At 46.4% G+C, this 21,436-nt stretch overlaps 1 protein-coding gene across 13 annotated transcripts in view; it reads left to right on the forward strand.

The window, feature by feature from the left end:
* Window positions 1-21,436, forward strand: part of B3gntl1 (UDP-GlcNAc:betaGal beta-1,3-N-acetylglucosaminyltransferase like 1) — a 111,258-nt gene that overhangs the window by 67,497 nt on the left and 22,325 nt on the right. The gene's annotated exons all lie outside the window — the stretch shown is intronic.

Consider the following 21,436-nt stretch of genomic DNA (forward strand, 5'->3'; position numbering starts at 1 on the left):
GGTTCTTACCCAGGACACCAACTCAGGTGCAGAGTCGCTCAGGGTCCTGAGACATTTTAGAGTCTCCAAAGTGAGTTCCTGGTGTGGTCTGTGGAGCCAGGTAGACATGTGTGGCATTAGCAGTAAGAATGGCCCTAGCTAGCACCAGGGTGGGATAGCAGGGTGCCTTTAGCAGTGGACAGAGGGTGATTGTGGCACCAGAGAGAGGGAAGTCATAGAAGTGGGTGTAGATGTGGAAATGGACAGAAGGTGGCTGTGGTGCTGAACAGAGGGTGGAAGTGGCAGTGGACAGAAGGTGATTGCGGCAGTGGATGGAGAGTGGCCATAACACTGGATGTGCCAGTGTGAGACCAGGCATAGGGATGACCAGCAGCCACTGTCATGGGTCTAAACAACAATATTGAATGTAGACCATGGGCATTATTGGGTCAGTGATTGTGGCAGTCCTCTATGGGGTCCCCTGGCCAGCCTGTGGGACAGGCAGAGACTGTCTTTTCCTCGTGTTAGGATAGCCCTTGCTGCACAGGGGGTGGCCAGGGCAGGTATCTGCTGCAGAGTCCTGGCTGAATGTTACTATCACTGGGCTGTGGCTATGAATAAAGTGATGTGCTCTTGGTGAACTTACAAGTGTGCTCAAAACAGATGCAAGCCTACTGCTGCTGCTCTCAGAGCCCGTGCCTGTGTGAGCTAGAAGGCGGATTTGCATTTAGCAGCATCAGCTGGCTCCAAGTCAGTAGGGCTGGCACACATTCAATTTCAGGATGACTTGGGATGATGGTCAGTGCTGCATGTCCACTTGGGGGTAACTTCTGTGGACAGCCACAACAGCGAATACAAGTGTGGGTGCAGAGTCTTTCCCTGAGCGTCAGCTTTTATTTCTATAGAAAACTTGGTTTTTATTTTGATGTTTTTAATGAAAATAAATGACTATCCCTTTATCAATAACATAGCTATATCCACTTAAAACAATTTTAAAATAACCTTGTTGTATTTGTAGAAATTAGGCTTGGCTACTTTATAAAGAAATTTAAGTGATAGAAACTTTAAAAGAAACAAGTATGATACTGGTTCTTTCTCCTGTCACTCAGGCTCCCCATCCTGTCTTTCCCAGGTGCCTCAGCTTTCTAACTGAAGATGCCTTGTTTTCCAGTATTTTAGTTAAATGGAGTCCTGCATCCGAAAGGACATCTACACTAGCTTTAAGGATGCCACAGCTCTCCACCCTGGGACTGTACACAATGTCATTGTAAGATCTAATTAGGGTCATGGGCTGTTGTGAGCAGTAGTGAGAACTGCTAGAAGTGAGTGGAGTTGATGGGTGAGTGTGTGTGCTCACCTTAAGACCTCATGCTCATGGCAGGTGGTCCCTGGGAAGGTCTTCATCCACTGGGGCTGCACCATTGGGCAGAAAATAATGCTCATCTGACTCACCATGGTCCCACACAGATTTTGGGCTTCTCAGCCAGCTGCAGGGTGGCATTTGCTTGGCCACCATGTGAGGCTTAGCAGTCAGTTCATCCTCTGTGGGCCTCTGCAGGCAGCAGCCCCACTAATACCCATGACTCTGTCAGATTTTGTAACAATGACTTCTGAGGCTGGACCCATAGTCTTGTGGCATGTTCCAGGGCAGAAACCCCCATTTAAGTAAGAAAACAACAGCTTCAAACAGGCCTTCACAGTCGCAATGCTTTTGTGTGTGCAGGGGATGGAACCCAGGCCTTGATGATGCTAGGCAAATGCTCACCAATGAGCCACACCAGCCTGACCCAGCTTTACATCATTGTCCCCCTATACAAGACCCAGTCTGTTCTACTAGACTTTGCTTTCCAAACTCCCAGCCCCAAACTGCATGAACTCTTCTCTGAGCTTCAGCCCTCCCTCGTGAGGAGATATGGTCCTTCCTGGCGTCATTGAGAAGTGTTCCTCTGTGTGAGATGAGCAATAATGACCACAACAGCAGTACTGTTTGGCACTGGGACCTGGACTACGAGGCTAGAGAGCCCAGGTGGCTATGGCTGAGTTGGCCATACAGCAGACAACTTCTGGTGCTCCCTGGCCTAAGCAGGAGGGGAAGGAGGGAGAAAAAAACCTTCCTGTAAGTGTAGCAGAGTGGCAGGGCTGGGATTCAGGCTTGGTGGCTCTGACATCACAAATCCTTAAGGCTCTTTAACTGATTATTTGGGGAAATTTTAGACATCATAAAAGGAAAGCTTCAACTTGACATTAGCATCCCAGCTTCATCTCATCCTTATAACCCCAGCTGACTTGTAGCATCTGTTCTCTGCCCCTCCCCGCCAACCAACCTCGGGTCATTTGGAGCAATCCCAGATCCACAAGGCGCACCCATGATTTCACCTACATATCCATGAGAGAATAAACTACCCCCCATTGCAGTCATTACTGATGCATGAGTGACCTTACTAATCTGTACTCTTGAGCAAGTCCAAGACCATTTTGTACTTACCTCCTAAAGAAAGGCGTTTAAAAACAGAGCCCCCATCACACCTAAGAAATGAACAGTGATTCTTAGTATCATTCAATATCTGGCAGCATTTGCATTTCGCTTATTGTTTTGTAAAGTTTTTTCATTTCTCTTCTTCCTATTCTTTTTCTTTTCTTTATAGTTTGATAATTTGAATAGGGATCCAAAGAACGTCTGAATATCGCCAATTGTTGACACATCTCTTTAAATCTATAGTTTCCCCTTCATCCTTTTCTTTTTCCTTGAAATATTTTGTTCAGATTTCTGCTGATTGCTTCTCTCTGATCTCCTTTAGCCAGTCCTTCTGTCCCCAGATTTCCTATGAACTGGTGCTTCCATCTAGAGGCTTTATGAGTTGATAGTTGTTTGTTCATTTTTTAAAACAGCTTTATTAATGTGTAACTGGTCAGCTTTGATGCTTGTACACCCCTGATTCACCCCAGTGATGTGACATGAAAATATGATGGATATCATATCCACTGCCCACCTTTTCCTGTGTCTATCTCCTGCCCCTCCTGACACCAAGAACCACAGATCCAGTTTCTCTCTGCAGACTAGCTTTGCATTTTCTAGGGTTTTATATCAATGGTTGCTTTCACTCAGCATAGTTACTCTGGGGTCCACACACATCATTCCTTACAACAGTTCCTTCAGTTTTTATTGCTCACTGTGCTGCCTGGATAAACAACCATTAGTGTACCCATACAATTGTGGCTGGACACGTGCACTGTCTCACTTGTCAGCTCTTACAGACAAAGCTGCAGTGAATGTTCATGCACAAGGCTGTGTGTGTGTGCATCAGAGTACGTGTGTGCACATTTCCCTCTTGGGTAAACACAGGAGTGGAATCTCTGTGCATATGTCAGGTGTATTCCATTGTTTCCACATTATCTGTACCACTTCATATTCTCCACCACAGTGTGAGCATTCTGTTCCTCCACATCCCTGCCAACGTGGGATGCAATCAGTCTTTGTAGTTTTAGTTGATCGCATAGATATACACCAGAATCTTACAGTGTTTTTTAATTTTCATTTCCCTAGTTACTAACAGTGTTGAGTATCTTTCTGTGGGCTCTTTAGCTATTCATATATCCTCTTGATAAGGTGTCTATTCAAATTCTTTGCCCATTATTTTTTTGAGTTGTTTGAATTCTTAATCCTGAATTTTGAGAATTTTGTATCCTGGTTATAAGCACTTTATCAGATATAGACTTTGCAGATCTTTTTCTGAGTCTGTGTCTTATCTTCTCATTCTTTTAACCGTGTCTTTCAAAGAGAAGTTTTCAATTTTAATGAAATTCAGTTGATTGCTATTTCTCTAAGGGATTGTGCTTTTGTGTCATATTTGAGAGATCTTTGACTAATCGGACTCATAAAAGTTTTCTTTCTTTAAAATTTTTTTCCATTTTTAGTAAGATATACTCATTTTACAGGTGGGATTCATTGTGACAATTCCAAATAGCCTTACATTGTACATTGGTTAGATCACCCCCATCATTCCCTCCCCCGGGACCCCCTCCCTGGCCCACTTAAAGCAAATTGCAAGAGGTTTCATTATTCTATTTTGTATATGTATATGAAGCCCATCAGCCATATTCCCTTACCTTCATCTTCTCCATTTACTCTCCCTCATTGCAGATACCTCCCTACACCCTGTACCTATTTTACAGTCCTGTCTTTCATTATTAATTCCAAACTCAGTGTTCAGAGATAAAAGTTTTCTTAAAATATATAGAAACTGTATAGGTTTAGGTTTTACATGTAGAATTATGATCTGCTTTTTAGTTAATTTTGGTATGTGGCCCAAGTTGTCTTAATTGCTTGGGTTTCGATAATAAAATATCATGGGTCATGTAGCTTAAACAACAGAAATTTGTTTATCTCAGTTCTGGAAACGAAGATCAGGGTCTGGTAGAGTTTGCTTTCTGGTGAGGCCTCTTCATGACCTCCAGGTGGCCACCTTTTCACTGTGTCCTCACATGGCAGAGGAGGAGAGCAAGCACTGTAGTGTCTCTTCCTATGAAGACATGAATCCCAAGGTGAGAGCCTCACACCCTGAACGCACCCCACTCTAATTAGTTTGAAGGCCCATCTCGGATCCCACAAAGCCAGGAATTAGGGCTTCACCTCAATGGTCTGAGAGGACAAGGCTCAGTCCATGTGGGTGTGGATTGGATTTTGTTGTTTTGCATGTGGACGTCTAGTTGATGTTTGCTCAAGATGACACTATCCCTGCGTTGTCTCCATCCTGTCACAGATCCTTGGCTTACAACACTTTGTCCTGTCACAGGTCTGTGACTCAAAGCAGGGTTGACCCTGATTTCCTTGGTGGCCTGTTTGCTGACCTTTACCCACTGCCATGACCTCTACAGGTCTGGAATCATTCAGCTCTCCAACACTGCTCTTCTTTGTCAGGGTTCTCATGGCCCTTTAGGTCCTTTGCATTTCCACACAAATTTGAAATCAGTCATCATTTTCTACTATAAAAAATAAAAAAGCCTGGTGGCCACATTGAAAAGAACACAACTGGCCCCTTATTTTCACCACATGCAAAAATTAACTCCAAGTGGATGGAAGATCCATGTAATAGCCAAACCTGTGGCACTCTGAGAAGAAAACATAGAGGAAAATCTTTGAACATTGGATTGGCAGTGATTCCTTGGATATGGTCTAACAGCATAGGCAACAAAAGAAAAAAAAAAGAAATCAGAGACTCCATCAACACTTAAAACTTCTATGTATCACAGAACACAGCAGAGTGGAAAAGCAACCCATACAATGGGAGAAAATATCTGTAAACCATAGATCTGATAAGGAGTTAATGTGCAGAATATATAAAGAAGTCCTATAACTCAAAACTATTTTTAAGATAGGTAAGGAATTTAGATAGACATTTCTCCAAGGACAACATACTAATGGCTGAAAAGCACGTGAAAAGATGCTCCACATTAATCATTAGGGAAACATGAATCAAAACCACCTTACATCTACTAGCATGATTGTTATCATTCAGTCAATCAGCCAACCAGTCAATCAATGTGAGAGCTGGCTAAGTGGTGGTTATACTGGAGCCCTTGTGTACTTCGTGGGAAGGTAGAAAGTGCAGCTGCTATGGCATGCAGTATGTTTGTTCCACAAAATATGAAAAACAGAATTACCATAGATGCAGCAATTCCACTTCTGGGTGCATACCCCCAGAGAGTTGAAAGAAGGGTCTGGAACAGATATTTATATACCTGTGTTCATGGCAGCATTATTTGCAATAGCCAAAAGGTAGAAGCAGCCCAAGAGTCCCTTGATGGATAGATAAGCAAAATGTAGTATAACATATGTACCAGTCCATCTTCCTTTACTGTAATAAACTGCTTGAAGATGGGTAACTTATATTTAAAAAAGGTTTATTTAGCTCACAGTTTTGGAAGTTGATAGTCTAAGATATGGTGCTGGTTCTGAGGAGGCCCTGGCCATGTCACATGGTGAATGACATCATGGCAGGAGTACATTCAAGAGAGAGCACATTTGACAAAACAGGAAGCCAAGAGTGAGGAGAATAGCTTTTTCATAAAACTCTGTGAGAACTAACAGAGTGCCATAAGAATTCCATCAGTTCCTTCCAAGGGTAGCACCCTCTATGACCTAATTACTTCCCACAAGGTACCCATTCTTAAAGGTCCCCCTGCCTCAACATCAACACACTGGAGACCAAGCTCCAACACATGAGGAGCAGTCACATCCATACCATTGCAGCACTTAAAGGACTATTATTCATCCTTGAAAAGGAAGGAAATTTGCAATATGCTACAGCATGGATGAACTTCGAGGCATTGGGCTTTGTAAAGTAGCCAGGCACAAAAGGACAGGTGTGGACTGGAGGTTTGGCTCAAGAAGTAGAGCACCTGCCTTGCAGGCAGAAAGCCCTGAGTTCAAACCCCACTCCCAACAGCAAAAATAACAACAAAAAACAAACAAAGCACAGATGCTATATTTGCCTTTGTGTACATTTGGCTGCTGCTCCTCCGTTAGTCTGGTGCATGCCCACTGGGGCTTGTGTGCTGGGCTTTGGCTGCAGATGAGCATCAGTGTGTGTGCGGGCCCTGCAGTGGGCAGAGACACAGGCCGCTTCAAACAGGCACGGGAGTGTGAGCTTCGCACTACATGAGCTCTGTAGGGCAGGGGCAGAGCTCCCAGCAGTACCCTCAGTGGAGTTGGCTGCATTCCCCCTGAGGAAGTGATATCTGCCCAAGATATGCAGGATTTGTCCACTCTTTCAGCCACTGTCTAACCCCTGCCCTCAAGCTACCCCGATGGAGGAATCTACTGAGTGAGGACAGTGTGTAGGAGCCTGTAGGGGGAGGAGCCTGATGCAAGGCCAATGGATAGTCAGGGTCATGGCTGTGGAGAGGCAGTGGGACTGCCCAGAGGCAGGAGAGGTCTGGGCACTGAGCCATAGGTGGGGAGGGAGGTGCCAGGAAAGGCCCTGCGTTTCTGGTGGCCCAGATGTTCATGTGGACCTGACCACCAGGCAGGCAGGAGCTGGCCTGGAGCCCCAAAGTCAGGTGCTAAAGTCAGAATGGAGCAGCCTGGAGAGGCATGCAGGGTGGCCCAGAGGTCCCTCTGGGCAGAGCTTGCTTCATTCCCTCAGCCACCTTTATCTGAAGGATGCACACCTTGGAGGCCCTTCCTGGATGAACAGAGGATTGCCAGGCTGTGGAGGCTGTTTCAGTGACCCACAGCCACCAGGTGGTCCACAGCACCATCCCCCCTCCCCCATACAGACACAGAGATAGCTGTAGGGTGGGTTCAGTCAGTCCCCTCCCCTGCCAGACAGGTTGTTGGACACAGAGCCTCCCATGTCCAGGCTTGGGCCAGGCTCTTCTACATTCTGATGGTCACGCAGCTTCCCAGACCCCACCTGGTCAGTAGAGCCAGCAAGTGTTGGGAGGAGTGGACACCCCCTCCCTGTGCTTCCTGCCATTCTGCCATGGATGAAGTACTGTGTTTTCAAACACTGAATTTTGAAAATGTAAGTGACTTACAACTTTTAAAAGTAGTGCTGCTTATGATTATGGGATTGACCACTCTAGTAAGCAAACTAAAAATGACAGGCAGATCCCTGATAGTTTAACAATGCCTGGGACAGACATCCTCCCTCTTGGCATGCCATTTCACTTGTTTCTTTGGATAATCTGAATTATGTACTGTTTTCTCATGAGCCTCAAGTCTAGGCCAGCTGCTGGGACCGATGGGCTTTGCTCCCACTGTCACGTCTGCGCCACTGGGCGAAGAGAAAGCCCTCTTCCAGTCAGTTGTGATTTTCACATTTTGAGAGGCCAAATATTCCATTAATGGCCTTTTACAGACCCTGCCTGGCTCAGGAACCGCTGAGTCGGCTTCTGTGTGCTTTGATTTCTGGTGGAATATGAGTCACAGGAAAACTATGCACTAAACACTGAGGGCATAATTTTAATGGGGCAGGCATAGTTTCGACCAGAAACGCACTCTGAATCCAGGAGCAGCAGGGAGACAGCTGCTAGCCACTACAGTTATTGTGGGGTCTTCTTAAATAGTGTTTCCTTTGGCAAGCTGGGGGAAATTGAAGTCTAAAGATGCTCAAAAGTCTCTTATTGAAGTTATTCTCAACTGTAACAATTGGAAAAATTACCGCTGCTATTATAATAAGGCAAGTTGTCTTCCAGTTGAGACTCGTGTTTGTGGTTCAGGCTGAGTCTTTGTCATGTGGAGACCAATGCTTTGATTTTATTTTTTGTCATTTTTTGAGACATGGTCTCCTGTGTAGCCCAAGTGATCCTTCTGCCTCAGCCTCCCAAGTGCTGGGATTTATTCTGTCTCCTCAAAATGTCCACCCAGATACTCACCATGTGAGGACAGTAAAGTTAAAGTTAACACTGCTAATTTCCAACAAAAGATGGAAGCTGTCTGCACTGATGCCTGACCCCTGCCTCCTCACACATGCACCTGCCCCTGCTTCATGCCTGTACTGGTCGCTGAATGAGCTCCTCTTGAATCAGGAGGACTGAAGGGGAGGCAAGGTCAGAAACCGCTTCTTAGGATACCCTGCAGGTCTTGGCAGCTTGCAGGTGGTGGGCTGGCCCTTGCCAGGGCTGCCTGGGGGTGGCCTCCGATGGGTGTGTCACCCTTGGGCGGGGTTGGGGGGGGGGATCCCTGTCTCTTTGGTGTCTCAGCTCCAGCTGCCATAACTAATTGCCACAGGCTGGGGATTAACAAGCACTTCCTTCTTTCAGTTCTGGAATTGGACGTTTGCAATCAAGATGCCAGCAGGGCTGGTTTCTCTTGAGGCCTCTCTCCTCAGCTTGCAAACAGCCTGTTTCCTTGTGTTCTCACCTGGCCTTTCTTTTTTATGTGCTCCTGGTGCATATGAACATTCTTAAAGGCTTCATCTCCAAATACGGTCCCTTTGCGGGTTAGGGCTTCAATTCATGACTTTGGGAGACACAACACTCAGTCCATAGCACTTAGTCACTTCCTTGGCTCCCCACAACCTCTGGGGTGCCCTGCTTTGTGCCCCCTACCCCCTTTGGGACCCTCATGGCAGGTGCTAGGTGACTGGGCTGCCCCCACATACGTATAACTGTGATTGCCAGTGGCCATGGTGTGCACCCCCATGTGAGCACCAGGGCACAGACCTGAGCTTACCCAGAGCGTCAAGGACTAGGACAACCCCAAGAAGTGCATTTCCTAGGCGATCAAAGTTTATTCTGCAAGCACAAAGCCTTCACTTTAACCCAGATTTCACAGACTTGATTGTAAAAATGGCTAGAGAACCTGGCCCAGCACAAATTCCAGACCTACACTCATAGAGCTTCTGATGGATCCTGGGTGGGCTGGAGTATATAGCTCCAGCAAGTGCCTAGATGTTATTGGTAGGCCCTTTGAGCTCTGACTTTCCTGACAGAACAGGAAAGACATTGAACAAGACAAGACAGAAAGAACAGGAAAGACACAGAAAAGCCACTTCTCCGCAGGATAGTGGATTCTTCCTCACAAAGTCTCCTAATTACAGAAGTCTGTGTTTTGAAATTATTTTAGATTCACATGAAAGTTGCAAAAATAGTAGAGTTCCCAGGCACTTCCCCTCCTCCTAGCATCCTGTATGAACACTGCACATGGTCAAACCAGGAGCCTTACAGTGCCACAGTGTGGCTAACTGAGCCACTGGCCTCAGCAGTGCACTGGCCTGGGGCCCAGGATGCTGGAATTCTGTTAGGAGTCCAGATCAGCCCAGTCCTCCCATTCAGGATGCGGAGCCACTCCATCACCCAGCCGCCTTTATGGTTGTATTTTCTCCCAACCTGTCTTTACACTTGGGGCTCCTGTAACAAAAATGCTGTAAACTGGATGGCTTATAAACAGCAAACCTTTATTTCTCACAGTTCTGGAAGGGGAAGTCTGTGGTCAAGGCACTGGCAGGTTTGATATCTGGGGAAGACCCGCCTCTCCTGGCTCATAGATGGCTCCTTCTATGTGTCCTCATCTGTTAGAAGGGGCAGGGAGCTCCCTGTGGCCTCTTGTATAAGGCACTAACCCACTGGTGAGGCTCTGTCCTCATGGCCTAACCCCAAAGGCCTCACCTTTTAACACCAGCACCTTGGGTTAGACATTGACACCAAGATTCAGTACATGAGTCCTAAGGGTCACAGACACTTGGACTGGCCCAGCCCTGTCTCTGCTGCTTGACTTTTCACTTCCCCTTTGCTATGGTGAGCTGTTTGAGAAAGTGGTGTAAATGGAATCATACAGCATGACAGTGTTTGCTCAGCATGATCCGGGTTCTTGCTCATTCATTCCTTTTTATTGCCAAGTAGTGTGCCATTGAATGGGTGAGCTGCTGTTTATGACCCAGCTGTTGGGTCATTTCCACTTTGGGGCTGTTACTGATAGGGTCATGGTGAACAGTGGTGTGTCTAGGTGGACACGAGTCTCCATGTCTCGGAGAGAAATGACCGGGTGCAATTGCTGGGTCCATGGTAAGTTACGTTTCACTGAGTGAGAAACTGCCAACTTGTTTCCCAGCATGGCTGCACCATCTCACAAGCAAGGCTGAGCTTCCAGTTCCTCCTTACCTCCCCAGTACTTAGTGTTACTGGATTTACAGTGCCAGCCACTCTGGGGGGATGGTGCCTCTCCTCACTACCATGTGACTTTCCCTGCTAACTCATGGTGTTGAGCACCTCTGCAACTTCTTTCTTGCCATCCATACATTCACTCTGGTGAAATGTCTGTCCTGAAGTTCTGTCCATCTTCTACTTGAATTTTTGTTTTCCTACTGATGAGTTTGACTTTTCTTTGTTGGACCTGAGATTTGCAAGTATTTTCTACTGATCTGTGTCTTTCCTGCTCATCTACTTACATTTTCTACAGATCAAAAGTTTATAATTTTGGTGGAGTCTGTGTAATTGGTTTTAAAATGGATTGTTCTTCAGGTATCCATATCTAAGGCTACTTCCACTGACCTTGGTCATAAAGATTTATGGTTTTATGTTATAAATTGAGCTTTCAGTTTGGGTTGATAATTGTACAATGCATGAGGTTTTTCTTGTTTTGCTTATGAATATTTCAACATCTTTTTTTTTTTAATTGTGTTTCTCCATCAAATGGCCCTTGGACCTTTATTAAAAACTCAGTTGTTCTTGGCGTGGTGTCACACAGCTATAATCCCAGCTACTCTGGAGGTTGAGGCACGAAGATTTCAAATTTGAGGCTCGCCTGGGCAACTGAGTAAGAACTTTCCTCAAAGCAGAGAAGGACTGGAGGAATGGCTGGGTGATAGGACACTTGTCTACCATGTGTGAGCCCTAGGTTCGATCCCCAGCACTATAAAAACAAACAAAAAGCAATGTCAGTTGACTCTCTCTGTGTGATCAGTCTCTGTCCCACTGGTCTGTGTCTGTCAGTCTAAGACCACATATTGTCCTGAGGACTGAGTCTTAAAACTGATCCCTCCAGTTGCATTCTTGCTTTTCAAAATTGATTGTGACTGTTCTAGTTCCTTTGTCTTTCTATACACATCTTAGAACTAGCAGCATCTGCACGATCCAGCCCGAGTTTTCATACACAGTGTTAAATCTGCAAACCCACTTGGTGGACTTGACATTTGTCAAGGCTCCTTAGAGCCTTCCAATCCAGGAACATGGTTTGTCCCTTCCACCATTTACTTAAATCTTCTTTGACTATTTCCATTAGCTTTTGTGTGTGTGTGTGTGTGTGTGTGTGTGTGTGTGTGTGTGTGTGTGTGTGTGTGTGTGTATGTGGCACTGGGGTTTGAACTCAGGGCCTTATGCTTGCTAGGCTGGTGCTCTACTACCTGAGCCACTCCACCAGCCCTCCATTAGCATTTTTTGGAGCAATTATAAATACTGTTGTATATTTAATTGGTTTCCATTGTTTATTGCTGATGTACGGAAAGATATGCCTCATAATTATTGGGCTGTTCAGATTCTGTAGTTCATCTTAGTTTGATGAAACTCAGAGTTGTGGCCACGTATGACTTTTGAAGAAGTGTCCCACTTCATCTACATCCTGAAGCATGTGTTTAGAGTCACTATTGTTCTTCATGACCCTACCACTGTGAGTGGGGTCATAGTGACCCCTCCTCTTTCATTACCTCTCACCAGTTTTCTGTCAGTCTTGATAGAGGTTCATCAATCTTACTGATCTTTTCAAGGGACCAGTTTCTGATCTGACTAATTTTTCTCCTGCTTGCTTGTGGCTTTATGTTGATCACCTTCTGCTAGTTTTTAAGGTGGGAGCTTAGTTTTTGTTTAGAAGTCTCTCTTATAGAAGCACATCGTGCTGTAAGCTCTCTTTACAACTGCTTCTGCTGCACTGCATGGGTTTTATGGTACATTTCTATTTCAGTCAGTACATTTCTAGCCTCCTTGACAGTTCTTCATTGATTTGGGGATTTGTTCAGATGCTGGCTCTTCCATGTGCATAAGGCTTTTGGGGGTGAGTAGCATTGTCTTCCTCTTTCCAGACTTCGGCAGGCCCATCTTCTTTCTGCTTGATCTGGACTTGTGCTCAGCAAAGGTTGATGGATAGCTTTAGGCCCCAGCTTTAACTAGTTTGGCATTTCATAGTCCCCCTTAACGAGTTTTGTTTTAATGGTTTGGTTTTGTTTTGTATTGGTTGAACTCAGGGCTTCATACTTACTAGGTAGGCCTCTACCACTTGAACCATGCGCTAAGCCCTTTATTGCTTTAGTTATTTTTCTGGTAGGGTTTTGCAGTTTTGCCTGAGGCCAGCATTGGACCATAATCCTTCCGTATAGCTAGGATTGTGGACATGCACCACCATGCCTAGCTTATTGGGCTGGGCTCAAATTGTGATCCTGCCAATCTCTGTGTCTCAAGTAGCTGGGATTACAGGTATGAGCCACCATATTCAGCTTACTGATTAGATGAGACTCACTAACTTTTTGCCTGGGCTGGCCTTGGAAGATTGGGAGGCAATCTCCCAATCTCAGCCTCCCAACTAGCTATGATTCTAGGCATGAGCTGCCATACCTGTAAAGCTTTTTTGGGTTTTCTTTTTTTTATATAGGGAGAAGTAAGTACTAATAATAATACAGAAAAATTTCAGGTTAGAACCAGCCTCAGGCACATGCAGACAGGGGAACACCAAGGAGCAGGAATTAAAATGGCCTTGAATTTTTTGACTACAGCAATGAAATTTAGAAGATACTTAGGCACAGGTTTCAAAACCCTCACAGAAATGTAGGGTTTGAAGTGTCAATCATGTGGGAAAGTATAATAAGGACCCTTTCATATATAAGGATTCAACACATTCATTCCCTAAGCATTTCTCTGAAATTTACTGTAGGGCACCCCATAAAATTAAAAGCAAATTAAGACAAAGAAGGGTACAAGATGAAGGTGATGAGTCTGTGTCCTAGAGAGATATAAAGGGGACTAGACCCGGGGAGAGGGAAGAGCTTGCTCCCAGACTAGAGCTCCTGGAAAAGGAAAAACTACGTGCAGTTTATGTTTACAAAAAAAAAAAAAGTAATTTAGGAACAAAAAGTATATGCTTACTTTTTCTAAGTTAAGACTGTTGGTGGGGGAAAGCCAGGAGCCAGTGGCTCACACCTGTAATCCTAGCTACTTGGGAGGTAGAGATCGGGAAGACTGTGATTTGAGGTTAGCCTGTGCAAAAAAGTCCATGAGACCTCATCTCAACAGAAAGAAGCTGGGTGTGGTTGCATGTGCCTGTTATCACAGCTATGTTCAGAAACCTAAAATAGGAAAATCATGGTCTAGGCTGGCCTAAGCAAAAAAAAAGAAAAAAAAGTAAGACCCTGTCTCTCAAAAATAGAGCAAAAGGGTAGAGGCTTGGCTCAGCCACGAGCACAAAGCCCTGAGTTCAAAACCCAGTATCACCAAAAACAAACTAACAAGGCCTTTGTGGGCCTCTGGGGCTGCCCTGTTCAGGGCGGCCTGTTCAGCACTTCTTAGGGCCTCTGTGCCAGGCTTCAGAGAATGGCTTCTTGGTGCCTCTTAGGGCTGTGAGAGGGTGGCGAGGCCATCCTCTGGGAACCTCAGCAGGCCAACATTAGTTGCCTCATTACTTCCTGGGGCCAAGGATGGGTGGTGGGGCCACCTGCTGTTTTCTGGGGGGTGCTCTGCAGCCAAACTGCCCAGAGTGAGCTGCCCAGGTGCTTCCCGGCTATGGGAGGGAGGACAGGACTCAGGCTTATTAGGGCTGGAGGGCAGTTGCCCCGCAGCATCACAGGATCTTGGTGATAGAGCCTCAAGATGGCTCATGCAGCAAAAGCCTGAGGGGTGCACCACATACCTGGGCTTTTTGTCCAGGGCGTGCAGCAGTGTGGTAGTTTCCCAAACTGGGCTTGGGCACTCAGTGGCCTCAGGGTTCTCTGGCATCTGTAGTGAATGTGAACTGTCAGAGCCCCCGACTCACCACATCCCTGTAGGTTTAGGGTTGATCTGGAGATTGTATTGCCTGACAGTCTGCTGTGTGCTTGGTTCTCTGGGTCAGGTCCTTTTGTGTTGCTGTGCTCTGTGACCTCTGCACTCTTCAGTAACTCTTGATCGTTGTGACGAACAGTGTGTTGGGGAGCAGTGAGGACAACCAGGTGGACCATTAGAAACCCTCCTGCTTACCTCTCCTGCTTTCTTTAAAACAAACCATGTTTTCTAAAATTGGAAAATGTTTAATATACAAAAATGCAGAGAACTCATTCATGTCATGGATGACCCAAACTTACCCCACTTGTACCACACGCCACTGGAGGTGAAACACCAAGCCCAACCAGGCCTGGTATCCTCACTGCTTTACACCTCACTGTGGAGATCATCGTGGAGGGTCACTGGAGGATCACTGTGGAAGTTCATGGTGGAGAAGTGGAGAATCACTGGTCAGGGTCATTTTGGAGGGTCTGGGGAGGGTTACCATGGAGGGTCACTGTGGAGAGCCTTTTTCTGAGGGTTTCTGATGCTCTGCCAAGTGTGAAGTCACTGGGGTGGGCCACACCTATCCTCCATGCAGCATCCCCACACCCCTGCATCAAGGTCTGTTCCTCCTGTTTTTGAGTCTTTGCTGCAGGTACCCTACTTCTTCAGTTCTGATAGGAAATGTGTTGCTAAGCCAGGCACTGGTGGCTCACAGCTGTAATCCTAGCTACTCAGGAGATCATGGTTTGAAGCCAGCCTGGGAAAATAGTTTGTGAGACCCTATCCCCAAAAGAACCATCAAAAAAAGGGCTGATGAAGTGGCTCAAGGTATAGGCCCAGAACCACAAAAAAAGAAAAAGGAAAGAAAAGAAAATATATGTTTCTGAATGTTCTTTGGGCCTTCCTTTCAGTGAATCAGCATTTATGTTGGCTCATTAAAACTTTTTCCACTGGGCTAGTCACTCTGTGTTTCAGCAGCCTTCCCAGACCTTGGAGCCCTTAGTCACCGGCCTCCACCTCCTGCTTCCCCACCCACCCTCTGAAGCCCTGGCTCTCTCCCCAGCACCATTCAGTTCCTGGCTGGATTGGGGAGGTCCTGGTCTAGCCTTGTCCATCCTCCACATCTGCATCCCTTGTGCAGCAGGTGGATGCCTGCCCTGCACATCCTTCCCATCATTGTTCTGAGTTAACATGTCCCCCTAGCTCACCACAGGGGTCTGTCCAACTCAGGTCTAGAAGGGAAGACAGGAGTGTATCTTAGGGGAGCAGGCATCAAGCAGAGCCCAGATATGGGCAGTAGGTCTGGCCAAGACATTGCTCCACATACTTTCAACCTTGATATGGGCTTGGGGACACCCCACCAGGAGGACAGGGGTGAGGAACATCCTGTGGTACCTCTCTAGGGCTCCCTTTTATTGTTTGCAAAAATTGAAGGTCTTACCATACTGTCCAAGCCTCTTCAGAGCTGACCCTTCTGTGATCTACTCTGAAGATGTTTGACAAAATGAAATAAAAGTAACATGGCAGAGGATGTGTAAAGCAGAGCATTGGTCCTGGGATAGCTGGCTCTGCTGATCCATGCTCCTGTGTCAGCAGGCACCATGGGTGCCTGCCTGCCCGCCTGCCTGCCTGGACATGCAGCTGAGACCCAGCTTAGAATCTTACTGTGTGTGTGACATGCTGATCTGGAAACCTCATTTTCATCCTAAGTAGCATCATTCCAGCCAGAGAGTTAGAATTGGCCTGCACTGGAAAAAAAGATCAACACTTTAAATTCCCTATGTTTTCCTTCACAGTTCACTAGTTTCCACCTAATTTTAGAAAGTGAATACTTGTGGAATTTAAGACTCACATATTTGGAATAGGTGACCCTGTGCTGTCCTCTTCATTTTCTCATTTGTAATAGCATCTGAAGTGTGGGTCTGTGTACACTAGCAACTTGTAGCAGTATCAGAATATTGGAAAATTTGTTATCAGTCTGAAGATAGTCTCCCACCAAGTTAGAACTTAGAAATGAGAATAAACCACAGGAATGTGAAAATGAGTCATGTGAACTTTGCTCCTTTTTCCAAAAATAATCCATAGCACTTCCTGGTGAGATTACAGCTAATGAGATCCATAAATTTTACTAAGTACTTCATTTTTCTCCTTTAACTCAAGGGCTTCTCTTCCTAGATTGAACATCAAGTTCAAGTGTACACTATGAGGAATACTTCGTTACATTCTTCATGAACCCAGAGTAAACTTTAACCAGACATTTACAGCCCACAGTTTTTGGATTTGTTTCACTTTGTTTGGTGTACTTCCCACAGAATTTGAATAGATTTTTAGCATTTACTGGTTCCATAGAACTTACTTTGACTCAGTACACTTTCTGTTGATGGAGAAAAAAGAGGCAAGAACCCCAACAGCAGTGCTAACAGGCCTTGCCTGTGAATTCCACATTGACAGAGGTTTAGGAAAGAGGAAAATCTGATTTCTCTGATGATAAGAGATCAGAGAGGGCGACAGTGAAGGAGGAGACCAAAGTCACCAGGAAGGGGACAGAATCGTGAGACAGAAACACCAGTGCTCCTGCAGCTCTCCACCTCTTCCTCACCCTTTCCTGTGCCCAGCACTCTCACCTGTGTGTTTGCTGAGGACATGGAAAACCTGGAACTCTGGAGCACTGTCAGTGGGAGCACAGAATGGTACAGCTTCTGTGTAGCACAGTGTGGGCCTCCTGTAAAAGAGGAATTTCACTCCTGCATATCAACCCAAAACAATTGAAAATAGGGTCTCAGACAATGCATGGCAATTCATAGCAGCGTTATTCACAACAGCCTGTCAAAATACAGATGAGACACACACGAACACAAACACACATTCATGCACACACACTATGGATGTTATTTGGCCATAAGAAGGAATAAAGTCCACAATGGATGATCCTGAAAATATTATGTAAAGTGAATAAGGCAATTTTAAAGTCTCAAAGAAAAGAGTTTCTTAGGAAATTTACATTTAATGCTGCTGTACACAGATTACGGACTATTCTAGTAGGCCCTTGATAGCTGACCCCATCCAAAGCAGCAAAGACTGCAGGGTAGACAAAAAACACTGGACAGTGAACTGCCATACTGCCCATCTCTCCAGGGCCACCTCAGCCTCCCAAAGACACATGAGGAGCATACTAGGGCCACCATCTGTTTTACAGGCTCACCTGGAAGGAGCCACTGGTTTAGGGCAACTGTGCCTATGTGGGAAGAGGAGGAAAAGAGAGATGGAACATACCATAGAGTTAAACCACCCTCCCAACTCAGTCTGTTTTCTTTTGACAGAGCCTCATTCAAATAAACATTACTAAAACATACTGAGTGCAGATAGTGAAGACTGTTGACTTTTTAAGAAGTAGTCCTGAAGAATTATCTGTGCTCTGCCTTTGCCTCATATGTGGTCTCAAGTGGTCCTGTTTAAAGAGTGTTGAAGGGATTTCTTTATGTCCCTCATTCCCACCTGTTCCAGAATCAAGGTGTGAAGCCAACATTTCCAGAGGAGCTGGACCCAGAGGAGCAGTACTAGGGCCCTCAGAGCTAGAGACCTGAGCTGCATTCTTGTGGCACAAGACCTCCATCCCAGAGAGGCACTGCCAGTGGCATCAGCCACTCCACCATGTGAGTCCCATCCAGCTGACTTAGTGACTCTGAACATGGATCAGTCTGTCTGAAGGAGGAGTCAACAGACTCTGCAAGCCTTCTGCTCCCACCCTCTCCAGTTGGGATTTTAAGGCCTGCCTGTGTTAAATAAGTGTAATATTCTGTTCATTTGGAAGCAAGATCTGGAAGCCTGATGCTCACCTTTTCCTCCCAGAAGCGAAGGGTATCGCATTACAGAATTAAATCCATCCTGTCCGTTTCTCAGGTGGTTTAATAAGTCGCTGATGGCCTCATCCCTATCCTGGTGTTGTTTTTGTGCACACACTTTGGTAAAATGAAGTGGTGAAGGGTGTGTGGGGCCAGAAAGACCTCAAATCCACCTGCTTCTCCAGGCCCATGTAGTGCATAAGGTGTGATGGTGTCTGGTATGAGGAAGGTGGCCATCACTGCTGGGTACCATGAAATAAGAGGAGCCCATGGTCCTGTGTCCTACAATAAGTCCAGAAAGTTCAGGTAACACATGCTCCCCTGTGTGCCCTGACTGGGGACCTTTTATCCCTCAGTACCTAAGGTTTGAAGGAATATCATTGACCAGCATGCTGGCTTGTAGCAAAAAATTTACTTGATCAGCTGTATTTGCATAAGTCTGTCACGTGGGATTCCTTAGCAGATGGCATTAGAGCATATTTCTGCAGCAGGCTAAGGTGTCTGTCAAAAAGCTACCAAGGCCCACAGAGCCACATATCTTGTCTCCTTTTCAAAGAACTACTACTGGTCTACTCCAAGAGACAGAGACACAACGTGTCACGATCTGCGCCATGAGACAGAACATGGGGTGTCACAGTCCTCCCTATGAGACAGCATGGAGTGTTGCCATCTGTGCCATGAGAGTGAGCCACAGAGTGCCATGATCTGCAAATGAGACAGAGCCATGGGTGTCACAGTCTGCCCCATGAGACAGCTTCAGGTGTCGTGATCTGCACCACAAGACAGCCACAGGGTATAGGCATCTGCGCCATGAGAAGAGCCACAGGGTGTCTCAATCTGCACTTTGAGACTGAGCATGGGTATCACAATCTACCCCGTGAGACAGCTGCAGGTGTTGATATCTGTGTCATCAGAGTTGCTGATGTTGGGCACACAGGAACCACTGTTGTGTGGCTTTGTTAGATTCTGGCTGAGAGACTCGTGCAGGGAGTCACCCTCAGGAGGGCTTCTCAACCTCTCCAGAGGAAAGTGGCCAATGTGTGTGCATGTGCCTTGGGACCAGCAGGATGGTGAACCTGCTCTAGACCTCAGGTGACAGTCATGATGGGACCCATGTGCAGGTTGCAAATAATTCACTGTACCCAATTTTGGGCTGCAGGAGGAAATGACAGAACTGTAGAATTCACTGGGAGGGCAAGAAATGTGAAATTAAAACACGCCCCAACCCTCAGTCTGTGAGGCTGACAGGATGTCCTTGGATCCCTCAGAATGTACTCATGCCCCTCTTGTACCCAGCCTCATTCTTGGGTAGAGTGAGTCTGCATGATCTTCTCCAAGAGGGCAGGGATCCTAGGTCCAAAGCCAGGGCTGCTTGTGGCACACCCACCTCCTGGGAGGAGTCCATCATGCACCTCTCTTCCAGTGAGAACAGTCGCACCACATGTCTCTGTTATCACTGTTGCATAATGAACCATCTCAAAATTTGTGGCAAAGGGCTGGTGGAGTGGTTCAAGCGGTAAGAGCACCTGCCTAGCAAGCATGAGGCCCTGAGTTCAAATCCCAGTGCTGCTCAAACAAACAAATACCCAACACCAAAACTTGTGATGTAAAACAGTTTGCTATTTTCGTCATGGTGTGTAAATGAGTAGCCTCAGTGAGACACCCCAGGGGCTGCATTGGTAAGCATGTGGAGATCTCTTTTCTCATACCTGCCTCTGTGTCCTTGGCTGGAAGAGTGGGGTTTGGTTGCCTCACTCTGCAAGCAGTCAGCTTGAGGTCAGGACTTTGTTCCTGGTGCTGGCCTCCCCCAGGTGAGGATCTAGGAGTCTCTGATACCAAGCCAGGGCTGGCACTACTTCTCTGAGAGTTAGTCTCAGCCTCTGTTCCTGGCAGGGGCCTGACCATTGCCCACGGCTGCAGTAGCCAGACAAACATGGGATGTCAGGACGAGATGTAGAAAAGAGGGTCCAGAATCACTGGGAGTGAGTTGAGAAGAGGGTCCATGTATCACTGGGAGCCTATGAAGAAGAAAGTCCCCATGTCACAAGGCATGTGGAACCAATGGTCTATAGATTTGTGGGGCATTGAGAGGGACATGGAGATACAGGCAGTGGTGACATCCTCGGTCGGTCTGCTCAATCTGGTCAGAAGGTGGCCACCAGTCCCTCTGTGATTTGCTATATCTGCTGGCTATGTCTTCCCTGCTGTTACTCAGGATGAGCTCTGCTACCTTGTGACCCCAATAGGTCAAACTGCATGGAGTGAATGCTGCCCTCACTTCAGTCTGCAGTGTGCCGAGATGTGTAATTTGCAAACACTCCACCCACAGCTGCAGGACCCCAAGTCCTCATGGCAGGCGCAGACCCATGTTGGAACCTTAGTCTTAGAAACTGGGACTTGCTGCTTTTGGAGAAGTGTGTTTGATCTTTGACACATTGCATCACTTTAGGATACTGTTCACCTGGAAACAGTGTTACCATGCAGGAGCATTATGGAAACACTCACTGGAATCATTTTCCCTGGTAAGGAATGCGTCAGGAGCCAGGCCTCACCAAGGGGAGAGAGCTTGGTAGATTTTTCATTGGAAATTTTCCATTTCTACTGCTCAAATTAGAAATAAGGAAGAAAGTTAAAAGGAAAAAAAACCCATGTGTTCAGTGTCTTGTGTTCTTGTATTTAGGTTCCAACTTGTTCTGCTGGGACAGGACTCTTTCTCCGAGTACATGGAATTCCAGTGAGGATAGGGAGGCAGGTGGGACCAGTTCCTTGGTCCCTCACTGAAGCAGCCTTCAGTGCCAGACCCTTGTCCTTGACTCCGCTGTCACTCAAACGATGTGTCAGTCGTGTCTGTTGTTCTAGCCCATGACCTTGAGCATGTTACCTAATCACTCTGATCCTCAGCTTCTGTGGCTTCAAAATACAGAAAAGAACAGTCTTGCCTCTGGGGTCTATGAGCACCCACACGTGACAGCAAGGTGGAGCAGCACCTCCATGCATGCAGGATGCTCCATTCTCCTCTTGGCAATGATGAACTGACCTTGAGAAGACCCTGCCCTGGAGTCACAGAACTTATTTCAGCGTCTACTGAGTTGTTCTCACATTTCATGTTTCAGCCTGAGGTTATGGTCTGTTGGGATACAAAGCAGATCAGCAGAGCAGCCAGA

This window comes from Castor canadensis, chromosome 11 (assembly GCF_047511655.1).
Source record: "Castor canadensis chromosome 11, mCasCan1.hap1v2, whole genome shotgun sequence".
In the NCBI taxonomy this organism is placed as follows: Eukaryota; Metazoa; Chordata; class Mammalia; order Rodentia; family Castoridae; genus Castor; species Castor canadensis.